Here is an 11890-nt window from a genome sequence, read left to right as displayed (position 1 = left end):
TTATGAGCATATATGGATGTTAGGGAAAAGAGTAATACATAGATTGACATGAAAGGCACTATATGATAGATAGGTAGTTAGATAGATATGAAAAGCACTATATAATAGATAGATAGATAGATAGATAGATAGATAGATAGATAGATAGATAGATAGATAGATAGATAGATAGATAGATAGATAGATAGATAGATAGATAGATAGATAGATAGATAGAGCTGAAGGGAGCGCTCCAGCTCCCTCAACCTGACACAAACAGAAACAAGCACAAGTCCAGCATACACAAAAGTTTATTTGGTGGGAAACTCTTCCCAACCATTTCCCACACAATAAACACAAGTACAAATAAGCAGCACACAGCAATGCCTTTTCTTCTTCTTTTATGCAGCTCCTGGGAGTACTTCCAGTAAGTGTGGTCCGGAAGCACTTCCAGGTGAGGTGGGAGCCTGATGAAATAGGGCTTAGCAGTCCCTGACACCACCCATGGAACCCAACAAGGCTAAATAACTGAACTCCAACTTCCATGTAGCCCTACGGGAATCTGTGGCGCTGCAGTAACCCGGGGGGGCTGCCATTTAGCGTCACTGGGGTATAATACCCTGTGCACACACTCTCTCCTGGTTCTTCCAGTATAAAGGTGTCCCAGGTGGGTAAGAGTGCCGCTGTCCACCCCAATAGATAGATAGAAAAACTGTAAAATAATCAATGCAATTGATATACAGGTTACAAAATGGATGAACAGATGCACACTTTATAGTCTTACACAACTTATATTAAATGCAACATCACCTTTAATTATTGTATACATATTTACACTGTTGTGGAATGTTGAGGTCCTTGCCCAGCCGGGATGGCTCCACACTGCAGGGACCGGGGAAGCAAGAAGGGTCAAAGCATTACCTCCCCCGGAATGCTAGATAGTAGCCCCCCTAGGTTGCAGTGGTGCCTTGGACTCCCAGAAGGCTTCATTTGAGTTGGAGTTGCATACAGCCCTGTTGGGATCTGGGGCTGCCGCCAAGGGGTGCTACATCTGATTCTGAGCTCATGTGGGCAGTTCTTTCACAACAGCCGGAAGTTCTGCTGGAAGTAGGTCATCAAGCACCTGGAGCACTTCCGCGTAACGTATTAAAGGAGCCCGCAGACACTACTCAGGGAGCCAGAGTCAGGAGGACGGAGACAAAACTTGCCAAGGAGGAGTGGAGGAGAAAAAGACTGAGAGAAAAGAAGAAGAGAAAGTATTGTGTTCAGGTGTATTGATTGGGCTTGTGGTTAAGAGTGTGCTGTACTTGTGGGAACAGGGAAGGTGTTGCCCACAAATGAAGAGAAATAAAATTCACCTGTGCTTTTCTAAGTGTGCCTTCTGTGTCTGTCTGTGTAGGGTGGGGTTGCTAGCAAGCCCCCTCCTGGTGTCACAATACCTAAGTATAATTTTATTTCTAAATGTATTCTCCACCATTAGGTATATAACTTTACTATTCAGCCCCCTTTAGATTAAACTTTATTAATCCCCAGGGGATATTTAGATGCATACAGCAGCAGAAGCATAAAAGGACAGGGCAGATAATACAATCAATCAAGAAATCATTCAGTCAATAATTAAATAAATAATGTACATTGTGCAGAAACTGGAAAATGACCTTAAAGAGTACCAGTGTTTAGTTTAGGGCATTGGGAGAAAGCATTGAATTGCCTGCTAACAACAGGCAGAAAAGACCCCCAGATATTCTTCTTAGCACAATGTGGTGGAATGAGCCTGTGGCTATAATTGCTCCAAGACAGCATCTCCTGGAGGGGATGAAGGGGATTTTTCATGATGGCATCCAGCTTTCCCACCACCCACTTTTCCACAACAGCTTCCAGTGTGTCCAGGGGTAGGCTTTCCTGATAAGTTTGTCCAGGCATTGTGTGTCTTTTAAATTCAATTTGCTTTCCAACAGACTGCAGCAAAGATTAATACACTGACCACATCTGACTGGCAGAACATTTCCAGCAACTTGTTGCATACACCAGAAGACCAAAGTCTCCTCAGGAAATACAATCTGCTCTAGCCCTCCTTGCCCAATTCCACTGTGTGGTCAGACCAGTCCAGGTTGGTGTTTATGCGAACCCCCAGGTACTTGTACCTCTATACCACTTCTACATCTTCCCCTGAATGGTGACTGGTCTCAGAGGCTCTTTGCATGTTGAAAGTCCACCGCCAGCTCTTTTGTCTTGCTGATGTTGAGTTGCAAGTAATTCTCCCTGCACCACATGACAAAGTCCTCCACAACCTTCCTATTCTCTGATTTGTTTCTATTTTTAATGAAGCCTATGATGGAAGAGAGATCTGAGAATTTCTGGAGTGGGTAAGAGCTGGTAGTACACTGGAAGTCCATTATGTTGAGGGTAACCAGGTAGAGAGACTGGACGACTCCCTGAGGTGCTCCAGTATTACACACCACCATTTCTAACACACCGTCCCTCCGCCTCACAAACTGCTGTCTGTTGGTCAGGAAGTCCATCAGGTCAGGAGATTGTGGGGGCATCAAAACGCATAGCCTTGAACTTTTTCCCCAGGTGATGAGTCAGAATGGTGTTAAAGGTACTGGAAAAATCAAGGAATGTTATGCTGACTGTGGTGCTGACTTTATCCAAGTGGGAGTAGGCTCTGCAGAACATGAAGATCAGAGCATTCTCCAAACTGCAGAGAATCCAGATGTTCTAGATCTTTACCACCCGTTACAGGACCAAACTCTATCCTTTCTAGAGTGTGTATAACCCAATATAGTATGTCATTTTTAAACAAAGCTAAACTTTCTAGTATCATGACTTGACCACTTTCACGTTCCGAGCACGTATCTCTTTTGTCCTAAATCGCCTTCCATAGTCTTAAAATCCTGAAGCGGGAGAATTATGATAGCACGAACACGTCAGGTCAGAGGTCAACTAGCACTGGGCAGCGGTCGGAGGAAGAGGTAACTGGCAGCTGTGATTCATTTAGGTTCTGTTGTGGATACGAATCTCTCAGTGGGACATTTTGACGTTCTAAGTGGTCTCCGGTCCGACAGAATTCGGAATTAGATATTCTGTGCCATTTCGTCGAGTTGTGACGTCGCCCTGGCCGGTCCTCTAGCAGTCCACTTTGTGAGAGTAAGTTGACACCGATTGATGACAGGTCGCCAGTCACCTGCCCATCACTGTGCTGCTCCGTTCCGCTTCACAACGGTTAATAAACAAGCTCCTGGTTCTTCCAGTTGCAGTTAACGAGCGGTGTCGCCTTTTTGTCAGAACTCCTTTCACTGTTTTGTTAGAGACGGATCAGTTAGGCGCAGCAGCGCGGCATATCCTCCGCGAGTCGGCGCCACATTCAGCTTTACGGCTATTTTACTGGATATAATCATCACATGTATTTTTTTAAGAATGACGTATGTTAACGGCCTTGTGCACTTAAAAAATTCTTTAGTTATAACTCATCAACTCTTCTTTGTAATTTGCGGCGTAGGCAAGCTTCGGTAGAATGCTGACTTTACTTAACCACCATAATTGCGTTGTTCCACTGTTAGATCATTTATTCATTTTTTTGTGGTTTTCTCCACAGGACAAGGTTCCAAGTTGGAATCCGCCCTGGACGGGATGACAGACCACATCAGGGTGCAGTCAGTCTTTACTTAATGCAGCACCCTTCAGGTGTGCAACAAGGTAACAAAACAGAATTACAGCATAGTATAAATTTAAAGGCCTCACAGAACCGTAAATATGATATATTATCAATATACAGTACATGATGGCCATTTAGAAAGTGTTGATTAGTATGTGCTATGACAAATGAAGCTATCTGACAATCCATTGCCAGAAATACTTAATCTTTGTGTCATAGGCTTTCTCAGTTTATCAGTCAATCCATTTTTGTTTTATATACAATTTTGTGCAGTTGAATGGCACAATGGTGTTTAGCACTGCTTCCCTATAGTTGAAGGAAACTGAGTTTGATTCTCAAGATGTTGACACTCTGTGTGGCATTTTTGTGTTCTTCCCACGTCTGGTTTCCTGTTTTTGGAGAGTAGTAGTTTGTGCTGCATCTGTCCATTTTCTGAACTCCCTTTTTTCGCTGGCAAGATACAAGATACCAAATGCTGTCCTTTCAGAAAAACCTTGTAAGACTGAAGCCAACCTTGAATGAGGTGCTAGTGTGTCACAAGGCACATGCAGGTACACTTTAGTTAACATACCACCTTTCACAAAGTGCTTTGTAAAGTAAATATAATTATTATGAAGGTGAAAGAGAAAAGATATTGCACTGGATACATTTATCATCATCATTGTGTGCCGTGTTGTGTGATGGTCTTGGACGATCACGGTCTTCCATCTTTCTCAAATTCTCACAGCTTTTTAAAACATTTGTCTCTCCATCCTTAGATGTAACTCGTGAATATTTTGTACTGTCAAGTGTAACAACATCTTCCACTAATTTTCCCTGTCACTGCACGATGTTCAAGCTTCTCCTTCCTCAGTACATTTCCCAGAAATTTCACTTACCATTTCCTGATTGATGATATTATTTTTCTTCTTACTCTGGATTTTCTCAACATTTCCTTATGGTATTATGTCTTTCATTATATAAACAAATTAAAACATGGACCTGTTTATGAAAATGTTAATGTTCAGTTATGATTTATTTACTAAACTGAAGTTAAATGTGGCATTTGTAAAAGTGTTGTCACTCTTTCAATTGTAAGGTTTAAACTCATTAGGGAGTTAGTCTGGTCAAGAATTGTCATCAGTTGACAATTTATAATAACAGTTCCAGAGCCTAATAAATTCTTTGATTCTTCAAACATTGTGCAACACTTAACAACAGTGTGCTTGTCTAAGAAACTGAATGAGTATCTGAAAATTAAACTAATTTAAATTAACTAATGCCTGCAAAGCAGGAGAAAGGAATTAGATAGATAGATAGATAGATACTTTATTAATCCCAAGGGGAAATTCACATACTCCAGCAGCAGCATACTGATAAAGAAAATATTAAGTTAAAGAGTGATAACAATGCAGGTATACAGACAGACAATAACTTTGTATAATTTTAACGTTTATAACCCCCCGGTGTAACGATCTCCTGTCTGTCAGTGGAGCAGGACAGTGACTGCAGTCTGTCGCTGAAGCTGCTCCTCTGTCTGGAGATGATCCTGTTCAGTGGATGCAGTGGATTCTCCATGATTGACAGGAGCCTGCTCAGCGCCAGTCACTCTGCCACAGATGTCAAACTGTCCAGCTCCATGCCTACAATACAGCCTTAAATTAACATTAAATTAAATTTTAAATCAAATTAATTAAATTAACTTAAAGGATATCAGTACTCACCTAGCAATTTTCATAGTTCAAAATGTCGTTTAAGAAAATTAGCAGTCAAGGGAAAGCAAGGATGTCAAGAAAAGTTCTGGAAGACCTAGAAAAGTCAATGCACAGTGACGCCTTTTATTGGCTAACTGAACAGATTACAATATGCAAGCTTTCAAAGCCACTCAGGCCCCTCCTTCAGGCAAGGTGTTATGGATTACAGGTTGCCTGAAGAAGGGGCCTGAGCGGCTTTGAAAGCTTGCATATTGTATTCTGTTCAGTTAACCAAAAAAAGGTGTCATTTTGTTTGGCTTCTCATTGCATACATAATGGCTAACGCAGTACAACACCCTGCTACTGGAAGACCAAGAAAATGGACAGTTTGACTGAATCTACTGTAAGTATTCAAGGTAGACTACAAGCAGGAAGCCATATACAGTAAGCAGTGCTTTATGTGACAGCCTAGAGTAAATGTGACAATTTCATTATAATGAACATTATTTACATAGCACAGTCAATTCATGATGTGTAGCTCAGAGTACTTTACAAAGAATTAAAAGAAGACAACACAGTAAAGCAAACAGTAATCACTGAGAAGCGAAATGAGAAGAGTAGAATTATAAATGAAAAGCTAAACCACACAAATATAAGAAGACAGAATCACAATAAATGAAAGTAAACGCTAATGTATTTTAAAAACATAACATAATGAAACTAACTAAAGCCATATTAAATAGGCATTTTAACTGCTTGTTACTCATACAGGGTGTCTGACAAAGCTTGGGAACACAAATCCAGAAAGCAGCCACATCACTTCCTTTTTACACTTGGACCATTTACGAGTCCTGAAAAAGAAGATCTTAACAGTTTGGTGCATGTTGAGCCGGACATTCTGAGATGTTCTCAGAAGCTAAGCTTTTAAGCACTCTAAAACCAAACAAAGAAGAGCTGTTAAAAGTCAAGACAGACAGGGTAGGTCTGTATTCTCAATTTGAGTATTGAAGGAGATGAGGAAGTTGATTTGCAAAGCTGGTTGAGCATTTGTAGAGAGCTGGGTAGTGTGGCTTTGTAAGGGTAAGGAGGGTGTCACCAGAAGTAGCTTAGCTGGGAATTAATCCAGTGTTTAATCTATTTGTAACTTCACTACTGTGTGACCCACTCAGTAAATCATTTGTCTGTTCATTTTGGAATGCTTTTGCCTGTCACAGGTAGTTCTTCTTATTTTATATGCTTATATTTTCATTCAAGGTGGCTTACAAGACCTGGATTCATTACTGCTGTCGACAGATATCTTTACAGTTGGAGCACAGGTGGGGTACATGACTTTCTCAGGGTCACAGAGTGAGGCAGAGTTGAGAACTGAATTAGCTGCCTTGTGGTGTAAAGTTTAATTCTTTAGAAACTTAGTACAGTTACAGGGCTGCAGGTTTTTATTGCAGCCACTGACTTAATTATTAGCTAGTTACTGCTGTTAATAGAATCTACTTCTTTTGTGTTAATGTTAAATGACTTGATTTTTAAAATTCAGAAACTTTAACTGCTTCCAGCAGTCAAACAATAATGAGATGCAAAATGAGCCAACAGGTAACCAGATAACTTGACTCCATTTTCCCTAGTTGTCCATCACATCATTTTTGTTTCAATAAAATGTTTGAAAAGAGCGAAGTGAAGTTCTGAGAAATATTGAGCTGTTCAGGGCAATAAAACACATTGATGGTGCTCTCAAGAAAAGACAACAGTTTTGGAAGTGTCCAGTGTGGCAGAACAGGAGCACTAAGAACCTGCAGTGTTAAATAATGTGTTTCATTAACAACAAGAATTAGCTTATAAGTAAGAAATTGGTTGGAGTAAAAATGGTGGACCTCTAAGAAGGAGTTTAAGAGTCCAGAGTGAAATGGTCATATGTTAGCTCTCTTTGCATTGCATTATTGTTCTACTACTGATTAAGAAAGAAAGAAATGTGGGTTCTGAGTTGTAAGGAGCAAGTCAGTTAAAATGTATGCAGTAGAAGGATCTTCCATTAGCAGCAGTGTCCAAGGTAGGAGCTGCCACCCTTTTTATATTTTCATGCTTTATATTTTTAATCTTTCAGTTTCATTAAGCACCACCGTTACCATTTGATTTGACTCCCTACCCCTTTTCCTGGATAACTGACCCTTTGGAGAAGTCATACAGATGCCTCCACATGCAGGTGTGGCAGACAAATGATCTTCAAAGATCAGAGTCGCTCCAACTTCACTCTGATCACAATAGGAGGCAGCTGCTTGACTTTTTCTTTGGGACAGATTGAACATAATGGCAGCTGGTACAGCTGCTGCAGGGTAGAAATTGTTATCCGCAGGGTAAGAGTGGAACGTGCCAATTTAAGTAAGGGTGAGGCCTGTTAAATTGGCAGGTAAGATTCGCCCACCGGTTGCTCAGCACTTGCCAGTGCAGTTTTATGTAGGTGACTGTCACATACTGATCTGCTAGGTTGCGTGGTGTTCATCTGGCTCTGCACTGACTGTTGACTGTGTAGAATGAGTGGAGCAGCTGGGGCACGAAACAAAAGAAAATAATGAAGAGCAGGGCAGCACACGGCAGCAGGAATGTACGACATGTTACAACATGAGTGTCAGCTCACAAGTCTGCACAGCTTTCATCATCTCACTTCTCTCGCCTTCAGAGCAGTCTCTCCTGCTTCTGAAAACATTTTCTAAGGGGGAAGCCAAGACTTCAGTAGTGTTTTTTTTTTGTTTTTGTTTTTTTTGAACACTAAGTCCACATCCTCATCCACATACACTAAACGTGCCTATAAAGATAAAATTTTATCTGTAGATTTGGGAATGAGGACAATGTGAGACTAGCAAGAAAGCAGCCCAAGGAAACAATTGGAGCAAAGAAGCCCTTTGTCACATGGCCAGGTCACATTTGACCCTAACTGCCTTAGACATGGTCAGCCAGAGCGATAAAAAGTGAGTAGAGCTTTGTCAGCCCTTTGTTGGGTGCTGAGTCACCAGGCCTCTCCCTTTCTGCAGCATTCCTAGGACGATTTGGAGAGCAGCTCAGCACAGGCAGCAGAATTTCCCGTGCTGCAAGTACCTGCTTGCTCCAGCGATTAAAAGCCCCTTTCAAAGGGAAGCTGCATTCCAGTGCTATGAAGACAGTAAAACCGCAGTGCTACAGGCGCTGCTGACTGTATGTGGCGTGCCGGAGTGTGCAGCCCACAGGCTGCCAGGTCTGTTTGTGAAGCGCCGTGCATGGCACACTTTAAAACTTGTCTTTTCTTAAGCTATTCTGTACTCTCTTGTGTGACTTGTATTTATTTAATACTGCTCTGTCAGATCATGTTAGTTCATTTTCACTTGCAAGACCTCCTTAAAGTTTATTTCCTTTTCACTTATTGTGTGTTATAATTTATTATGTTTTTAACTTGGAATTGTACACATGTTTTGGTTGCTAAATTCATACAATGTTCTGTGAATGGCGCTATGTAAAACTAAGATTAATTGATTGACCTGCCAGGCCAGTACAGAAGCTCCTTTAATTTGAATCCCAATATGAAATTTCTTGCTATTATTATGGCCTGGATTTCTACTGGTTGACCACCATTTTCTCTATACTAAGATGTGTTTTTCATTCCTGCCCAACTGTAACCTTGAGGTCACTTTGGAAATCCTTATAAGCAGATCATTGGTTTAAAGCAGAGGTGGTGTAGCGGTAGTACTAGGGTTGTTCTCCACCAAAGAAATCTTGATGAACTCCTGTCTTGATGTCATTCTTATGCCCCTTTAAAAGACCTCAGCAAGTCTAACTTTTATTTTCTGTTTTTGTTTTTTTTTTTTAACTGACAGGTTCTGTATATTGGCAGCTCTAGCTGGCACCAAAAGGTCCAAGTTCAATTCAGTTTATTTTTGTATAGTGTTCTTCATTGAGTATAGTTTCAGAGTGGTTTGCACGTATGGTACAAATGATTTGATGTACACACATAAAACTACAGATTGTCTAAAACTTGCAGCAAAACAAACTACTGTTTAAAATATTATTGTTGAGATATGGCAAACTGACAACGGAAGAGAGCAAAACAAAAACTCCAGTCAGTGGTATTCCTGGAGAAAATTAACCTCTTGGGGCCTTACAGTCCATTGTAACCAAATATTACAGATAAAGCTGCAGTCTTGGACACCTTGACCAACTGGCTGTCTACCTCCTCCTGGCCATTCTACAGAGTAAGTTTGTGCTGGTCAGTCCAATATGACAGCAAAATCTTTTCATCCTTGAATTTCAAGGCTCCCCCTTATTCCTGATGTCATTCCCAAGGACAGGAGAATAACTTGGAAGCAGAGCAGTGGCACCAAATGCCATAGTAAGATACTGTGAAGAGAAAAAGAAGAGAAGGGGTGGACAACATCGGTCCTGGAGGTCCATTGTGGCTGTAGATTTTCATCCAACCCAATCGCTTAATTAGTAACCAGACCTTGCCGGTCTCAGACCTTGTTTCATTTTATGGATTGTTAATCTGCAATGATAGGATCTTATATCGTAGATTTTTTCCTTTCTAAGGATATAATCCAAAAGATTTGAAGCCTAAAACGGATAATTTTCAGTCTGTCACATTTTTCTAATAAGTGTTTTTTTTTAAACCAAATAGTGCATGATGAATCCACACGGGTGTAAATGGAAAAAGTTAGATGGAGAACTGTTGGCTCCTTTGTCATATGCATCTTATTGCTAATAAGGAGACATTAAAACAGTGAGTGTAGCTGTTAAGACTGAAGTAAGCAATTAAGGGTGGGGACACTTAAATGAAGCACCAAAATGTCACTTAAGCAGTAAGTGCTTCATCAGCAATAATTGATTTCTCATTTAGAAACAGGGTTGGAAGAAAAACCAGCAGCCCTCCAAGATCGATGCTGCCCACCCCTGGAATAGAAGATGGTTAGTAAGTGCTTATAAATATTGGATTACATATATTTTTAAACAAATGACTAACCATTAGAAATGCACATTGTACAGTTAATCAGCAGCTTTAGTCAGGGTATGCTGTATTAAAGTCAGGTGTCTTTAGATTTAAAAGCTGAGACTGAAGGGTCATCTCATATATAAGCAGACAGATTGTACCACAGCTTTTTGGCCGTGTAACCAAAAGCTTGGCCATCCACTGTTGTTTTTTTTAATCCTTGGAATCTTTAGGAGACTGGCATCATGAGACCTAACCATACATTAGATGCTTGATTTTCCTTAATCCAGGGCACCCACTCTTACCATGGTGTGCATGCAGAGCAAGGCACCAAGGAACACACTTTCAGTTAAGTATACAGACATTTTCCATTGGTTGTCTGAATCGTATTTTTCCATTGCTTGGCAGCATTAGGCAGAAAGCAGGAATGATTCTTGGAGGGAGTGACAGTGCAAGTGTACTCATGGTTTCATTCACACTAGGCCAATTCAGAGTCACCACTTAAACTGGCATGCATGTCTTTGGATATGGAAGGAAAACCAGCCAAGAGACAAGGAGAAATATGCATATGCTTCACAGACGGTGAGTGGGCTAGGACTTGAACTAGTTACCCAGGACCTGCAAGGAAGCAGCGCTAGGCACTCTGCCATCTCCTATAAAAAGTTATTGTCATCCTTTCACAGTCCAAATACCTGTCTTTGTGGGAACCATCGGGGTAGATGATAGATTTCAAATAACAATGCAGAGATGAAGAGCTAGCAGTATCCAAGCATTGCTTATGCTTACAACATGTATTCTCCAGAATGTACCCCCTGACCCCTAGCCTGTGGGTGATTTAGTCTTTAGACAATAACAAACTAAAAACCTTATATTTTGAAAAGTGATAGTTTACTCTTTCAGCGATGGGTGGCCTGTGTAATTTCAAACCAGCTTGCTCTCCTGAGGGAGTATTGGATAATGGAGGCTTTAGAATTCTGTCTGCTTGTTTTATGCAGCTTCTTTCTCCCGGTCAGCATCACAGGGAATCAGTGTGAACAGCAACTGGAGTAAAGTGGGAATTAGGATTGGAAAAGATGTCCTTCACACGCTTACATTTACTCCAAAAGAGCCACTAATCCTGAAAAGAAACTTATATTTTATTCTATATAGTGTATTTCTGCCAGAAGCATCAAAGTGCTCGCTACTAGCATCACTATCAAGCACTTTACATGTATAATACAGTTTGAGGACAGAAATGGTAACTGAATGACCCCAAATGATGTGTGTAGAGATTGAACTAGCCCACTTGGGTGCTACATTCCAATGCTGTAACCACTAGGCGGCCACACCTGACATAGGATGTTTTAAGCTAACATGGGAAAATGCAGAGAACCACTACCTTAAGCTACACATCAGTCCACTGGAAGAACCAGAACCTGCCCTACTAGTTAAAGGGTCCAAGCCCACACTCGTACGCTCAACCAATGCTGGGCCAGTTTACAGTTACCAGTGAGTCTTAGTTGCATGTTTTTGGAATGTGGTAAAAAACAAGAATCTCTCAGAGAATGGCCATGTGAACAAGAGAAGAACATACTGGCCCCTTATACAAAGTGACTGGACCGAGAATCAAACCCAGCTCCCTGTAATTGTGAGCCA

Source organism: Erpetoichthys calabaricus, chromosome 2, assembly GCF_900747795.2.
Source record: "Erpetoichthys calabaricus chromosome 2, fErpCal1.3, whole genome shotgun sequence".
Lineage (NCBI taxonomy): Eukaryota > Metazoa > Chordata > Cladistia > Polypteriformes > Polypteridae > Erpetoichthys > Erpetoichthys calabaricus.
The sequence above is the reverse complement of the archived record's forward strand: the minus strand, read 5'-3'. Positions refer to the sequence as shown.